Below are 13,720 nucleotides of genomic sequence, written 5' to 3'. Positions count from 1 at the left end.
AGCTGCCTATAGGGGCAGCCAAGATCCCACGGGTGCCACATCCGCCCAGGCGTCTTCTGCCAGGCACCTGCAGTCACACCAGTTCAACTTGCTGTCATCACAGCTCCAGGACCAGTCCTCCCAGCTGTACAATGCATCAGTGTTTTCCTCAGCCCAGCCTCAGCCTCAGTCACAGTCTCAGTCCAACTCTGCTCAGGAGCGGGCTGTACCCCGGCAGGACAGTGTCATCAAGCACTACCAGCGGCCCACGCCTGCTCAGTCGCAGCTCTCATCCTCTGCTGCCCACTCCCTCCAGCACTACCTCAGCTGTGGAGGGGCAGGGTACCAGCAGATAGCCACCCACCACAGGCACGCTGGCCTTTCTTGCAGCCCATTGGGTGACCAGAGCCCCACTGACCACAAGCCCACCTCTCGCACTGAGCAATATAGACCAATCATTCAGCCTCCCTATTCCTCCTCCTCTTCTTCATCTTCATCCTCGGCTGGGAAAGGTACCAAAAGCAGTTCCAGTAGTGGCTATTCATCAGCCAGCTCAGCATCATCCTCAAGAACTCCTCACACACCCCCTTCTGCTTCCTCCACTTCCTCCTCCTCATCCTCTTCTTCTGCCACTTCTGGGGCTCATCCCTCCAACTCAATCCCAACCTCAAGCTCCAGTGCAGCCCCTTCGAGACAACAGCCACCCCCTCAGCCAGCTCCACCCCCTCCAACCCCGCAGCAGCAGCCACCTCCAACCTCCACCTCAACCCCACAGTCTCTTCCCAAATCCTGTCTCTCAGGATACGGGTCTCCCGTGCCCCCAGTGAAAACTCCCACCTCTGCTCTAACTGGTCAAACCCCACCGCAACAGCAGACCCAGTCATATTCCCCCAGTCAGCCTCCAACTTCACATCTGGCTCAGTCTTATGGAGGCTTCAGTTCCCCACAAGCCCAAGACCTGAGCTCAGGTACCGGTGGGAAGGGCTATGGGAGTTTAGGAGGGAGAAGCCAGTCATACTCTACTGACATGTATGGAACTGACTCTGCTTATGGATCACTTCCATCTTCTCTGGGGTGCTGGTAGCCCTTCACTTGGCTATGGAGCCCCAGGTCATTCTCCTGCTCTTTTAAGGTCAAGTGGCTCATCAGGTAGTGGCGCATCAGGAGGAGGAGGAGGCAGCAGTGGCACTGGAAGTGGAAACTCTGGTTCAGGAGGAGGAGCAGGGAATAGCATGGCAAATGAGAGAGGTGGGGGAGGTAGTGGCGGAGGTTCTTACCATATTCCAGACTCTAGCCCCTCCCCTTCTGGCAACTCAGGTATTATCCGACCAGGGTTGCACTCACCTGTGCCCGCCTGCCCTACACAGTCTCCTGGAGGGGCAGGCTCGAACAAATATATATCTTCAGTTCTCTCCCCCACTTTCTTAGCCTCTCCACAGGGTTATCCTGACACCAGAGGTCCCAGCTCCCAGCCACAGTCCTATCATTCCACGTCCTCTAAAACAAAGGCTGACACTTCCATGCTTGGAGTTGGATCTCAGAGATCCCAAGAGGAAGTAGATGATGATGATGAGTTTTTGATCCAGCACCTGCTGCAAGCTCAAGCAAGTCCTGCTCCTCAGGCTGCTCATCACCATCCTCAGCAGCAACCCCAACAGACATCCCAACAGACACAACCTCAGCCTCAGTCAGTTCCCCCCACCACTGACTCTGGCAAAGGGCTGAGTTATGACATGAGTAAAACCTCTGAGGAGAGATACCATCCTCAGAGTGTCATACGCACTCACAGTGCCACATCTAGTGCTGGAGTTGGTAATACAGGGTCTGCAGGGTCCATCTCAGGGCTGGACAACCAGTTAGAGATGTCATTAAAAAAGCAACAGCATCAACAACACCATCATCCACAGCAACAACAGCAGCAAAGGAATGAGAGATCTGTTGGCAGCAGCAGGAGCAGCGGAGGGAGAGGCAGTACTGAACAAGTGCACTCCCACCTCCATCACCATGACAACCTAGGCTCAGTAGTCCATTATGGGCGGGGTGATCCATACTCCCAGCACTCCCTAGCTCCACAACACACCTCACATTCTCAGCATGTGCCCTCACACTCACAGATACCTTCTCACACCCAAATGGAGCTCCAAAAGAAACCACAGGAGCGTGCTGAAATCCCCTATCCTCGGAAAACACCTGAAGTCCAGCAACAGCATTCTCAGTCTCAAGCTGCTTCTCTCATGGATTCCCCCACTGATCAGTCCCGCCAGCCACCGCACCTGCTTCAGTCAGTGCTGTCCCACACCACCCGCAACAAACTTGAACCCCATCGACAGCACCAACACAGCATCACAAATGGACTCCCACCAGCCACATCAGCAGCACACAAAACTGGACTCCCACCCTCAGCATCAGCAGCACCAGAAGATGGAATCCCATCAGCATCAGCAGCACCACAAAATTGACTCTCACACACAACATCAGCAGCACCATAAAATGGACTCCCATCCCCAACAACAGCAGCACTCTATTAGCCAACAACAAGCTGTAATGGAAAGTGCTGGTGGGAGACTTGGCTCAAGCAAACATCAAACTCAGTCTCAGTCCCAAACCACTCAGCTCCAGCTCCAACTCCAGTCCCAGGCTTTGGAGGTGGCAGCAGCTCACTATAACCACGGCCCCCCTCCGCATCAGCACGAGCAGAGCCAGGTGAAACAGAGCTCAGTGGTGTCTTCTTTAGACATGCTGGAACGTTCCCTTTCTCAGACCTCTAGCACTGACGTGGCTGTCGCAGAGGACAGACGTGGAGGAGGCAGTGGCGGAAGGAGTGGAGCAGCAGCGAGCGTCACAGACAACAGGAGCAGCAGCAGAGACAACACCCATCCCACCATCAGCCACAGCAGACCCATCACTCACAGCAGCACTCTGCCTCTGAACTTCACTCTTTCCTTTCTGAGCCTGACATTGGCTTATCAACTCCCTCTCACATGCACCATCTTTCACAGCACCACCCGCAGCCACAGCAACAACCACAGCATCCCAGTTCTCAGCACCAACAACTCACTCTCACCATTCTCACACACAGCCACACCCTCAGCCACAGCCCCCGCATCCTCACCACATACCCCCACCCTCTGCCTCAGCCCACTCCCAACCTGACCCTCAGCAGCCGCTCACATCTCAGCTCACCCCACAGCAGAGCCAACTAGACCAACAACGTTCAGAGCAGCATCAGTTTGATACAGTCAGTCCAGTGGAGAAAGCAGACCAGAACCAACAAAGTAACCGCTTTGTGCCACTAACATCGATCTGCTTCCCAGATTCCCTTCTTCAGGATGAGGACCGTTCCTTTTTTCCAGGAATGGAAGACATGTTTTGTGCAGATGACTATAAGTCAAGCTGTGCCGGAGGTGCAGGACCAGGGCAGGAGGAGATGAATGAAAGTCACACAGGTCAAGAGGGAATGGATTCTATGAAAGCTGGCCAGAGTGGAGGTGGAGCAGGGGCAAGTAGCGGCACAAGCTATGACATAATGGGTCACCATGGAGATCAGGGTTATGAACCTTACTGCCATGGTCTGGAAGAGCCTAGCAACAACACCATGACTTTAGATTTAGACTCCCTTAAAACTCATGAGCTCCCATCCACTGTCAATACTGAACAGCTTGGTTTGATTCAGTCTCAGGCGCCAGCAATGGGTATGGGCTCAAATAGTGCTGGACCTAACAACTCTGGAGCTAAACTGACCCCTGGGCCTGGAGGAACTAGCACAGGAGCTGGGTCTGGGGGCCTACAGTCTCCCATTTTCTGTTCATCTCGTCCCAAGAAGCTCCTCAAGTCAAGTTCTTTCCACCTGTTGAAGGAGCGTCGTGACCCTAACACACTGCCCAAAAAAAGTTATGCTCAAGAATACGAGTTTGAAGATGATGAGGATAAAGCTGATCAGCCAGCTGACATTCGGTTAAACAGTCGGAGGCTCCCGGACCTACTGCCAGACTTGGTATCGAGCTGCAGAAAGGGAGGAGGAAGTGGGTCCTTAAGCCCCTTAATGGGGGACATTGATTTCTATCATTCATCTGGATACTCATCTATGGGTTCTCACTCTCTCATGCCTCAAGATACCCCCAAGAAGAGGGGCCGAAAGCCAACTAGACCCAAGAGAGGGTCCCCCAAGGCCAAGAGGCAGGCCCCGCATCCGCCCTATGCCTGAGCCCTACACACCACGAGGGATGATGGGAGACATGGGTGGAACAGTAGGAGCAGGAAGTGGATTCAATGTGGAGGGGCGAGGCAGAGGAAGGGTCGTGGAAGCAGAGGGAGAGGTGGGAGGAGGGAGGATATGTACATGGAAATGAGCGGGAAGGAGCAAGAACAGATGCACCATCATCACCTCCATCCAGCAACAGCAGCTCCATCACCAGCCCCAACAGCAGCAGCATGAGCCTATTCCACCTCTTAAGGTCTGTGGCATTTTGTCTTGTGTTTTTAGTGGCAATATCAATAATCAGTGTTCTCATCTCAGTTTTTGATTTTGATTCATATATTCAGTGCAAGTTACTCTAAATCTCACTCTTTACTTTTGTTTTAGATAAAATTACCCATCGGTACCCCTGTCCTCATCTGACGCCTTGCTGAGGACAGACTCTTTGTCAGGGACAGACCCTGCTTTGTCGGAGTGGCTCAGTGGGCTCAGCCCCCTCTCTTTGGTTTAAGTCCTGGACCCCCCTGCAGCACAGAAGCACCAGAAGTCAAGACAGAATAAGTCAAAAAGCCAAATTGATGAGTGAAGGAGTGGATGACGAGGGCCTGGAAGAAAGGGTAAGAAACAACTCGATTTCATTCATTATTTTGTGTGAGCAGATTGAAGGTTTTCATTAAGTTTTAACATTTAGGTTTTAGAGTTGGTTGTGTTATATGAGTTTTCTTTTTTGTGTTATGTACAGGGGGATGAGAAGGACTGTGAGTCCAAAGCAGGATTTGTGGCATCAATTCTTGGACTTCCTTAAGACAGGAAAGAGACCTCCAGGCTTGGATATCTCACCGGGAATGGAACATGACAACGGTGAAACTTCTCCCTGTAAATCTGGGGGTCTACGTCCACTGTCTCCTGCCCTCCTCCCCCACCACCACCAGCTCCATTTGGGGATGGTGAAGGTAATGGGGGCCTGGCACTAGGCAGTTGCCCCCAGTCCTAAACGTTTAGAAGATGAGCTGAAGAGGAACCTGGAGACCTTGCCTTCATTCTCCTCTGATGAGGAGGACTCGGTCGGAAAGAACCAGGACCTGCAAAAGAGCATCTCCTCTGCTATCTCTGCTCTGTATGACACTCCTCAGCTGACCTCTAACCTCCAGCCCCCACTGCCTCCTCCACCTCCACAACCTCAGCCACAGCCTCCACAGGCCCCTCTGACGCCCACCCTGCACCTCCAACACTTAGCCACAGCACCCCCTGCATACCCCCATACCCAGCCTCAGTCCAATGAGCCAGATGTCCTGCAACAAGAAGATGGAGACATGGATGAGAACAGAGAGGAGGATAATGAGGAGGGAGGAGGAGGAGAGGAGCACAGGAGGGGATGGCGAAAGCGATATGACAGAGGAGAGAGAACCACAGCTGGAAACTCTAGGAGCCCCTAAGCTTGAAAGTATGATTTCTTTCCTTTTGTGGAGATTTTGGCTGATCATATTTTAATCCTTTTTTTCTTTAGTTTGTTTTTAAATTTATTAAATCAGTGGCAGTTTCCCTTGTAGACATTACAAAGTAAACTAACATGCCAAAATGGGAACATCTTTTTAGATAAGTCCATGTATTGGTAACTAAGTAAATAAAAACATTTCTCTCAAGAGAAGTAGTTGCATGTGTCATGTGACCAAAAATAGTCATGTGATTAAAACAGTTATGTGACACATGTAATTAGGGAATAATATGTGTAATCTAATTTACAAGGACTGCAGCTTGTTCAACTTAAAACAGAATTTGTGATGTTCCTGTTTTATAACATTAATTGTGAAATGAAGCTTGGTTTTATTACAACATTAGTGCCATGTTAATTGGCATTAATAAAAACTCATCCATAAAAGTGATTTATTTAATCTTAACTTTGCTTTTTTCCAGCATCCCTTCCTGAAATGCCCCAGCACCACCAACTCCTGAACCCCCCTCTGCCCCTCCTTCTCCAGCATCATCCTCGTCACCCTGTCACTCCCCCCTCCCTCCTCTCTCTCTCCCCTCACCTCCTCCTCCCCCAGAGCAACAGCAGGAGAACTCCCAGCCTCCAAGCCCCGTTGCTCCCACGCCCCCCTCACCACCGCCACCCCCTCCTGCCACCCTACCTCCACCTTCCACTCCTCCACCTCCTCCTCAGACCTCTTCTCCTCCCCCTTCCACAACACAAAAGACTCTCCCATGCCTTCACCGGAGTCTCCTGCCTCTCCTGAAGAGCGCCCAGCTCCTAAGATCACCTCCCTGCACCTGGCACAGAAACAGGAAGACGCTGCCATCGTTGGAGAGAGTGAGGAGGACGAGAGTGAGAGTGGAGGGGAGGGCATCTTCAGAGAAAGGGATGAGTTTGTGGTGCGAGTGGAAGACATTCGAACTCTTAAGGTACTTGAATGTGTGGAAGGTCTTTCTTTTCTTTGTGTATATAAAAGAGTGTAAAAATTATTGTGATATAGATTGAGAATTAGCAGTTCAGATGATGATCAAGTATAGTTGATTAAATCATTAATAGGTCAAAAAATGCTCCAGCCTCAAGTAGCTCTTGGATGTGGCACATTTCATTTTAACTTACGTATCATGTATTTGGACACAGCTGGCCCTGCAGACAGGCCGTGAGCCTCCTCCCATCTGGAGGGTGCAGAAAGCCCTGCTGCAGAAGTTCAGCCCAGAGATCAAAGATGGCCAAAGGCAGTTCTGCGCCACAAGCAATGTGAGTTCACACCAAGCACTCAGTCATCTACCCACACAGTCACTTTTATTTGCACTCTTTTCACAGCTGCAGAAACATCATTGCATATTATAAAACAATGTACTTTTGCTATGATGTACAATACATGGATGAATGAATTGTACAGCTAAGTGATAAACATTTTATCTTTCCTTGTCATATTTTTAAACATGAGTGGAAATTAATGTTTACTTTGGATCAAAATGGCAAGAGCACAGCAAGAACTTCTGTTATAAAGACTTCTCACCTGGCCTGTGTTTCAATATGAACAATTACATAAGTGGCCTTAGCTTAAGAAAAGAGGGGGAAGACATCAGTAAATGGGGTATAATTTAGTCGAAAATGCACATTCGATACCTGTGCAATAGTACAATATGTAAGGAAACAGAAGAGCAACTCTTTCTCAGGTGACGGAGATGTGCAGGTTGCGATTAGATTGTGTCAGCAAAAACAGCCCGTCCAAAATTACACAGAGGATATTATAAGAGGGCTGCAGTGTTTAAAACCCCCTCATACAAAATAAATGCACATTTGAGACTTCATTGGTGCAAAACCATCACCACTGGTTGACTGATATGGTGAGATGAGTCATCCTTCAGCTGGGTGAGTACATGTCAGTCGTACATCATCTGATATGCTCGAGTCCTTCAGCAAGGGGATCTGGGGCTGGCATGACTTTGGGTCTCTGCAAATCCATCCAAATTTGTGCTGACCTTTATTACAGTGAATCATGGTCTACTCTGGTGGGACTTATCTTCAGGATAACAGTGCCCCCATCCATAGGGTAGGAAGGGTTGATGAAAATATCTGAATCCTAAGCTATAATCTTCAGTGACTGCTCAGGAGAAATGAACACCTTTTAGGAGATTTTGAACTTGATGTGAGAGACAGTTTTTTTCCATTGCCATCCTCAAAACACCAAATCATGGAATATCTTTTGGAAGATTCATGAACCATCCCTCCTGTTTTGAATCTGGTAAATAATGCTTTGTTAGAATAACATGGCTCATCTCATTCTAAATATGTGAGTTATCTCTTCTGAATATAGATATGTGTCAGTCTTTACGCAAGCAATTGTGACATTTTTGTCAAAGTTGTGTTGTTCTATATGTATTAATTCAGTTTTATCTGTATTTGGCTCAGTATCTTGGCTACTTTGGAGATGCAAAGAAGCGTTACCAGAGAATCTATGTCAAGTTTTTGGAGAATGTCAACAAGAAGGACTACGTCAGAGTCTGCTCCCGAAGACCTTGGCGCAGAGCCACACCTGCTCTCAGGTACTAATATCTGCCATTGTCACATCTTTTTCACTGAATTTAGTCTTGCTATTTCCTTTAGTACGAGAGAGAAGCATCCGTTTAGGAGCTGGAGGGCTCTTATCCAAGCTGTCAGGAAAATTAGAATGGGTTCAGTGTGGTACACTGGGCAAATGTGTCGGGGGAGTGGCTTGATTACTGCAAGCCCTCCCTAAAAGTGTAAGGTGAATTGGGGGATCAGTGGCCTCATAAAGGAGATTTCTTAAATCAAATATTTTTTATTGATTTTCTGGCATGAAAGAAAAGATTAGAGTACATGTTCTACTAAAGACAAATTTTTCAACACAGAAAACAAACATCAAATGCCCAGCAAACAAAAAAAGAAAACCAAGGATCATTGATTTACTATCTGTAGAGCACCACATGATACAATAAATAGTGAGATGGGTGTTGGGTTAAGAGTTTTGCATAAGAAGTCAGAGGATTTTTGAGTTGTGGACGTAAGTCATAAAGGGGCCCCATATCTTGTCAAATTTCATATCAGAGATATAAGTGAATAGCGGACCAAGACAAGACATGAGGTTCTCCAACCACTGAGCATGAGTGGGTGGGACAGCACCTTTCCATTGGGTTAGAACTGCATGTCCAGCCAGCAAAGATAAAAATGATATGACACGGCACAGAGATGGTGTCAAGCAGGCATCGCCCCCACCCCAAACCCCAACCCCCCCAGCGCCAAAGATGGCAAAGATAGGATGTATGTCAACTTGAGTACAGAAGATAAAGTTTGAAAACACATCTTTCCAGAATCTTTGAAGGGCAGGGCATGACCAAAACGTGAATGAAGGAGAGGTCACCTGATAAACATTTGTCGCAGCGGGCATTCATGTCTCGATAAATATGTAACAGTCTGACCTTAGACCAGTGTGCTCTGTGAACAACCATAAACTGCAAAAGACAGTGGTTGGCACAAAATGATGTTGCATTAATTCATTTGAAAATAGTGTCCCAAGCGCTGTCAGTCAGTGAAATGTTTAAATCTTGCTCCCAAGCTTTCTTAATTTTGTCCAGGAAGATAGGTCTAATCTGGGTTATCCTGTCAAAAATAAACTGATATTAACCATTTATGTGATGGGATCTAAGCAAAGGAGATTGTCTGCAAAACTAGTGGTGGGTAACTGTGAACAGAGGAAGTGTCTAATTTGCAAGTATCTAAAAAGAGTGACCTCTAGGGAGGTTGAACTTGGTACAAAGCTGTTCGAAGGATGCAAAACGGTGATCAAAAAATAAATCCTTGAAGTGTCTTTAACCCATTCTCTGCCATTCATTAAAGGCTCAGTCAAGTAGGGATGGCTAGAAGAGGTGATTACCAAGGATAGGACTAGGAGATGTCTGTCATTGAAATACTTTTCTCCTGTGCACAGACGCCAAAGCCTCCCCAGAATGGCCTCCCCCCCTACTACACAGGTACCATCAGGGTACCAGAGAAAGAGGAAAGAGTGGCTCCACCCATCCAGGCTGAACAGAGGGGAGAAGACTAAAACGACAACAACAACAACGACGAAAGAACCACGGGAGAAAAAAGAAGCCCCAGCCACAGTGCCCAAAGCCAGGGAGAAGTGAAAGACAGGGAGACCGAGAAGGAGAAGGAGAGGGAGAAAAGAAAAGGAGAAACGAGTTCAGGTGCAGCAGGAGAAAGTGGACAAACGTACAGCAGAAAGAGGGAGGGAAAAAGAGGGAAGGAAAGCAGTGGAGAGGAAGGAAAAGGAAAAGCCTGAACGCCCACCCAAGTCCAAGATGGCCAAAGTCAAGGCAGAGCCACCGCCAAAGAAGAGGAAGAAGTGGCTAAAAGAAGTACCCTCATCATCTGACTCGGACTCATCGGACGAGGCCGCCAGTGAGAATGAAAGTGAGACACCATTTTCAGTTTTTGTGCCATTAGAAGTTATTTTAATAGCTTTCAATCTCACACAGCTGTTGTGTTTTATTTATGGATGCATGTAAAAGGTGGGTTATTGAAGGTTTTCACTTCTGTCTGTTTCCTCTCAGTGCCAGTGAAAGGCGGAGTGAATAACCGTGCCATGAGGGAGATGTTCAGGAGCTATGTGGAGATGCTGGTCAGCACAGCCCTGGACCCAGACATGATCCAAGCTCTTGAGGACACTGACGGTGAGAATTGCACACAACAAACCCTTCCCCCTCAGAATATTTACTATTTAAGCCTCTTTTACAAACCTACTGACATTTAGGAGGGACTAATGGAGACAAAGGCTCAGACACAGCCTCTCTAGCCTAACCAGATCTGCCTGCTTGGTAACATTTTCTGCAGCTTAAAGAAACGTGTGCATTATGTTCGTAATTCAAATGAGCTCCTTTTATCATTGGATGATGCCTGAACTGAATAGACACCAAAGAGAGACAGCTGCCTGGTTTCAGATCAGGCCATCCACTTTGACAAACTGCCCTTACGATAACAGAGGAGCTGTTAAAGTATTCTGTAGAGTTCATACTTCAGATAAACCTGTTAATGGTTTTGGAAATTCCGATAAACAAGGTGTGACGGATTGAAGGAAAGCCCCGGGAATAATGATAGATCAGCAGCCAGAAGGAGCCGCTTTGAATCTGCCCTTGGCATTAAAAATGATTGACAGCAACATGAATGATGATTAATGGAAGTGCTTTTTACCTGATTGGCCACCAGATGAGTTGTACCTCCCCCCAATGAGGAAGATTGACAGCATCCTCAGCGAACAGAAGCGGAGGTTATTAAGGAGAGTCAGCATGAGCTCTCAGCACCAGGTAATCTGCTTCTCTTCCTCTATCCCTGATGACTGCAAGAACAACTTCTTTATTTCTTTGATTTAAATTTCATCTCTTTAATTCTGTTTAGAAATAAACTGTCTCCCCAAACTTTTAGTACATAAATAACCCCACCCTTTTTGCCTTTTTGATGAATATCATCAGGTTTCTGATCTGCATCTTTTCATACCCCTTTTGTTCCCATCAGGAGGTCCTGCATGCCTACCCTCAGATCATTGTAGACCCTCTGGACTCAGGAGTGGTGAGGGTGCGGCTAAGCGGGGATGCTTACAACCGCAAGACCCTCAACAGAGTCAAAAAGACCCTGCCTAAACCACAGGTCGGTGTGTGTGACGTAACACAGGGAGAGTTGGACAGCATTAGGATCCCTTTGTCATTATTTAAGCGGATTTCAGTTGTATTTGGATGGTCAAAATATTCCCTAACTTTTTGCAGTGCCTCAAGTGTGTTTGGTTTTTGTGTGATAAAGGGAAAACGCTGCAGCATGAGGAATAGATACAAGACAGAAACTACTACATGAACAAAAGTAGCTATTTTCTTTGTAATGGTCTAGGGCGGCTGACAGAGAGCGTAAAACATCCCCAGCTTCCTTTTTAACACCTGCTGCCAGTTTCAGTTTTATTTCTGATGATATAACTGTAGGATTAATATTTGGTGTTTATATGTATGTGGCTGTTTTTATCATTGCAGATAAGATAATCTTACCTTTAATGTAATTCTCTTCGTTTTAGGACCTTAACTCTCATCCGACTCATATCGGATCTACAGTCTCTACCACTCCCTGCATCACTATAAATACCACACCTTCTTACAGTGCAAGAAAGAGGTAAGCATATTCCTCAGATGGGTTTCATATCTTAAACTATGAAAGGCAGAGTTTGTACACAATTGCAGATGAATTTTTTGCGTTTCAGACACATTCAGATGAATATACGGAAGTGCTTCTGAGGAATTCATTGAAATCTCAGCATCTCAGTCATTTGTGTTTCCATCCCACTTTTTCAGACCAACACAATTGAGCAGGCGGCTGAGGACCCAGGCCAAGAGGAAGTGGTGCAGCAGTGTATGGCCAACCAGAGCTGGCTGGACACCCTCTTCAGCTCCTTCATTGAGCTGCTCACACTCAGCACCAAAGCCTGAGTTGGCTGCACAGAGAACGGAGAGATGGAATAAATTAAAGCAAGAGTATTAAAAACAAACTAACACGGACAGAGATGGATCCTATTGTACAGCCCCCGACCCTCTTCAAGTCTCTAAGATCTGAGGATGAAATTTTTTAAGGCCCTTGATGAACGCAAGGGGGTCTGTTCATGTGACCTCAGACACTGGCCTCTGCTCTGTTTTTTTTTTTTTGTTTTTCTCCTTTTTTTTCCTGTTGTTGATCAATGACTTAAGAAATGTCTTACTCTGTGAAAAGGGGGACCTCACGGATCAGGGGTCACTGGCAGGTCAAGGATGAGTTGGCCGGCAATGAGATGTGAGTTTGAAGGACAAAGAGGAGGAGCTGTTAACGGCAAAGTCAACGGAGGAGCCACTGACATCTTGTTAACTGTGTGTCATACAGACAGTAGTTCAAAGAGAAACTATTACCGCTTAGTTTTTACATAAATTATTTTTTGAAAAGACTAACATCAGCTGATGGCTTTTGAAAAGAGTGGAAGAGGGTGAGAATGCTTTTTAAACTGTGTGTAAAGTGTGCTGTGAGCAGCTGTGAACATGGACTCCACAGATAGAAACATGAAATGTGTTAAGAAACCCTCTCTCTCATCCTGTGCTATGTGAAGGGCAGCACCAGTCAGCTGTGTGATAATATATAAACACATTTTTATTATTTATATGAGGAGGTTTTTAACTTAAACTCTCACAAGCGCTGGGGAGCTGCCCTAACATTTAAATACTTTTTGATTTCCACAGGTTCAGTATACAATCGTAACCCACATATCCAAGTTGTCTTCCCCTCTATACAAAAGAACAGAAGTCGAGACAAAAATATTGTATCAAATACAGTGGGTGTAAAAAAAACAAACAAAAAAAAACAAAAAAAATTTCAAAAACTAATGAAAAAATAAACAAAAAAAGATGGAAGAAAAGGAAAAAAAGGAGAATGGGAAAATCTATTTGAAACTTAACATTGTTGTGCTTCAGTTCAATCATCAGTCATGCAGGTGCAAAGAAAAAGAAGTGAACTATCCATTTCCCATGTGGGAAGAAGGAGTATAAATAAGTAATATTTAAAGAGGAAATAGTCATTTCATTTTATCATTTTGATGTTTGTGCATACTATGACTTATTTTTGAAAACAATCTAATTTTCCATAAAAAAGGAAAAAAAAGGTGTGTAAATATTGTACAGTTCTTGATGAAATTCTTGTCCTTCTGTACATTAACTCTCCTGTATTTGAGAAACAAATAAATCCGCAAAGATCATATGGTGTTCAGTTTCCTTTTAGAGTGTGTGTGAGATCTGCTGAGGAACAGCGGATTTGGATTAGGTTTTTACAGGTTTTGCTGATTATCACTATTAGAGAATATGGTTGGTTTTAGGGTTCGGATTAAGGCAGGACATGGTTTATAGCACTGATGTTTAAGGATGTTCATGATTTATATCAACAATGGAAGGGGAAAAATTGAGCATGTGGTTGTGGGTCAGATCGTGGCTTTTTGCACTTCAGAAGCATCTACTTAGTCTCCTTTTCTTCAGGCAGTCTACCTTTTCATAAGTAGT

At 46.2% G+C, this 13,720-nt stretch overlaps 1 pseudogene; it reads left to right on the top strand.

Annotated features, from left to right (window-relative positions):
- Positions 1–12,325, top strand: part of LOC115439417 (proline-rich protein 12-like) — a 12,641-nt pseudogene extending 316 nt beyond the window's left edge.
- Positions 12,326–13,720: the final 1,395 nt, after the last annotated feature.

Source organism: Sphaeramia orbicularis, chromosome 19 (assembly GCF_902148855.1).
Source record: "Sphaeramia orbicularis chromosome 19, fSphaOr1.1, whole genome shotgun sequence".
Lineage (NCBI taxonomy): Eukaryota > Metazoa > Chordata > Actinopteri > Kurtiformes > Apogonidae > Sphaeramia > Sphaeramia orbicularis.
The sequence above is the reverse complement of the archived record's forward strand: the minus strand, read 5'-3'. Positions and strand labels throughout refer to the sequence as shown.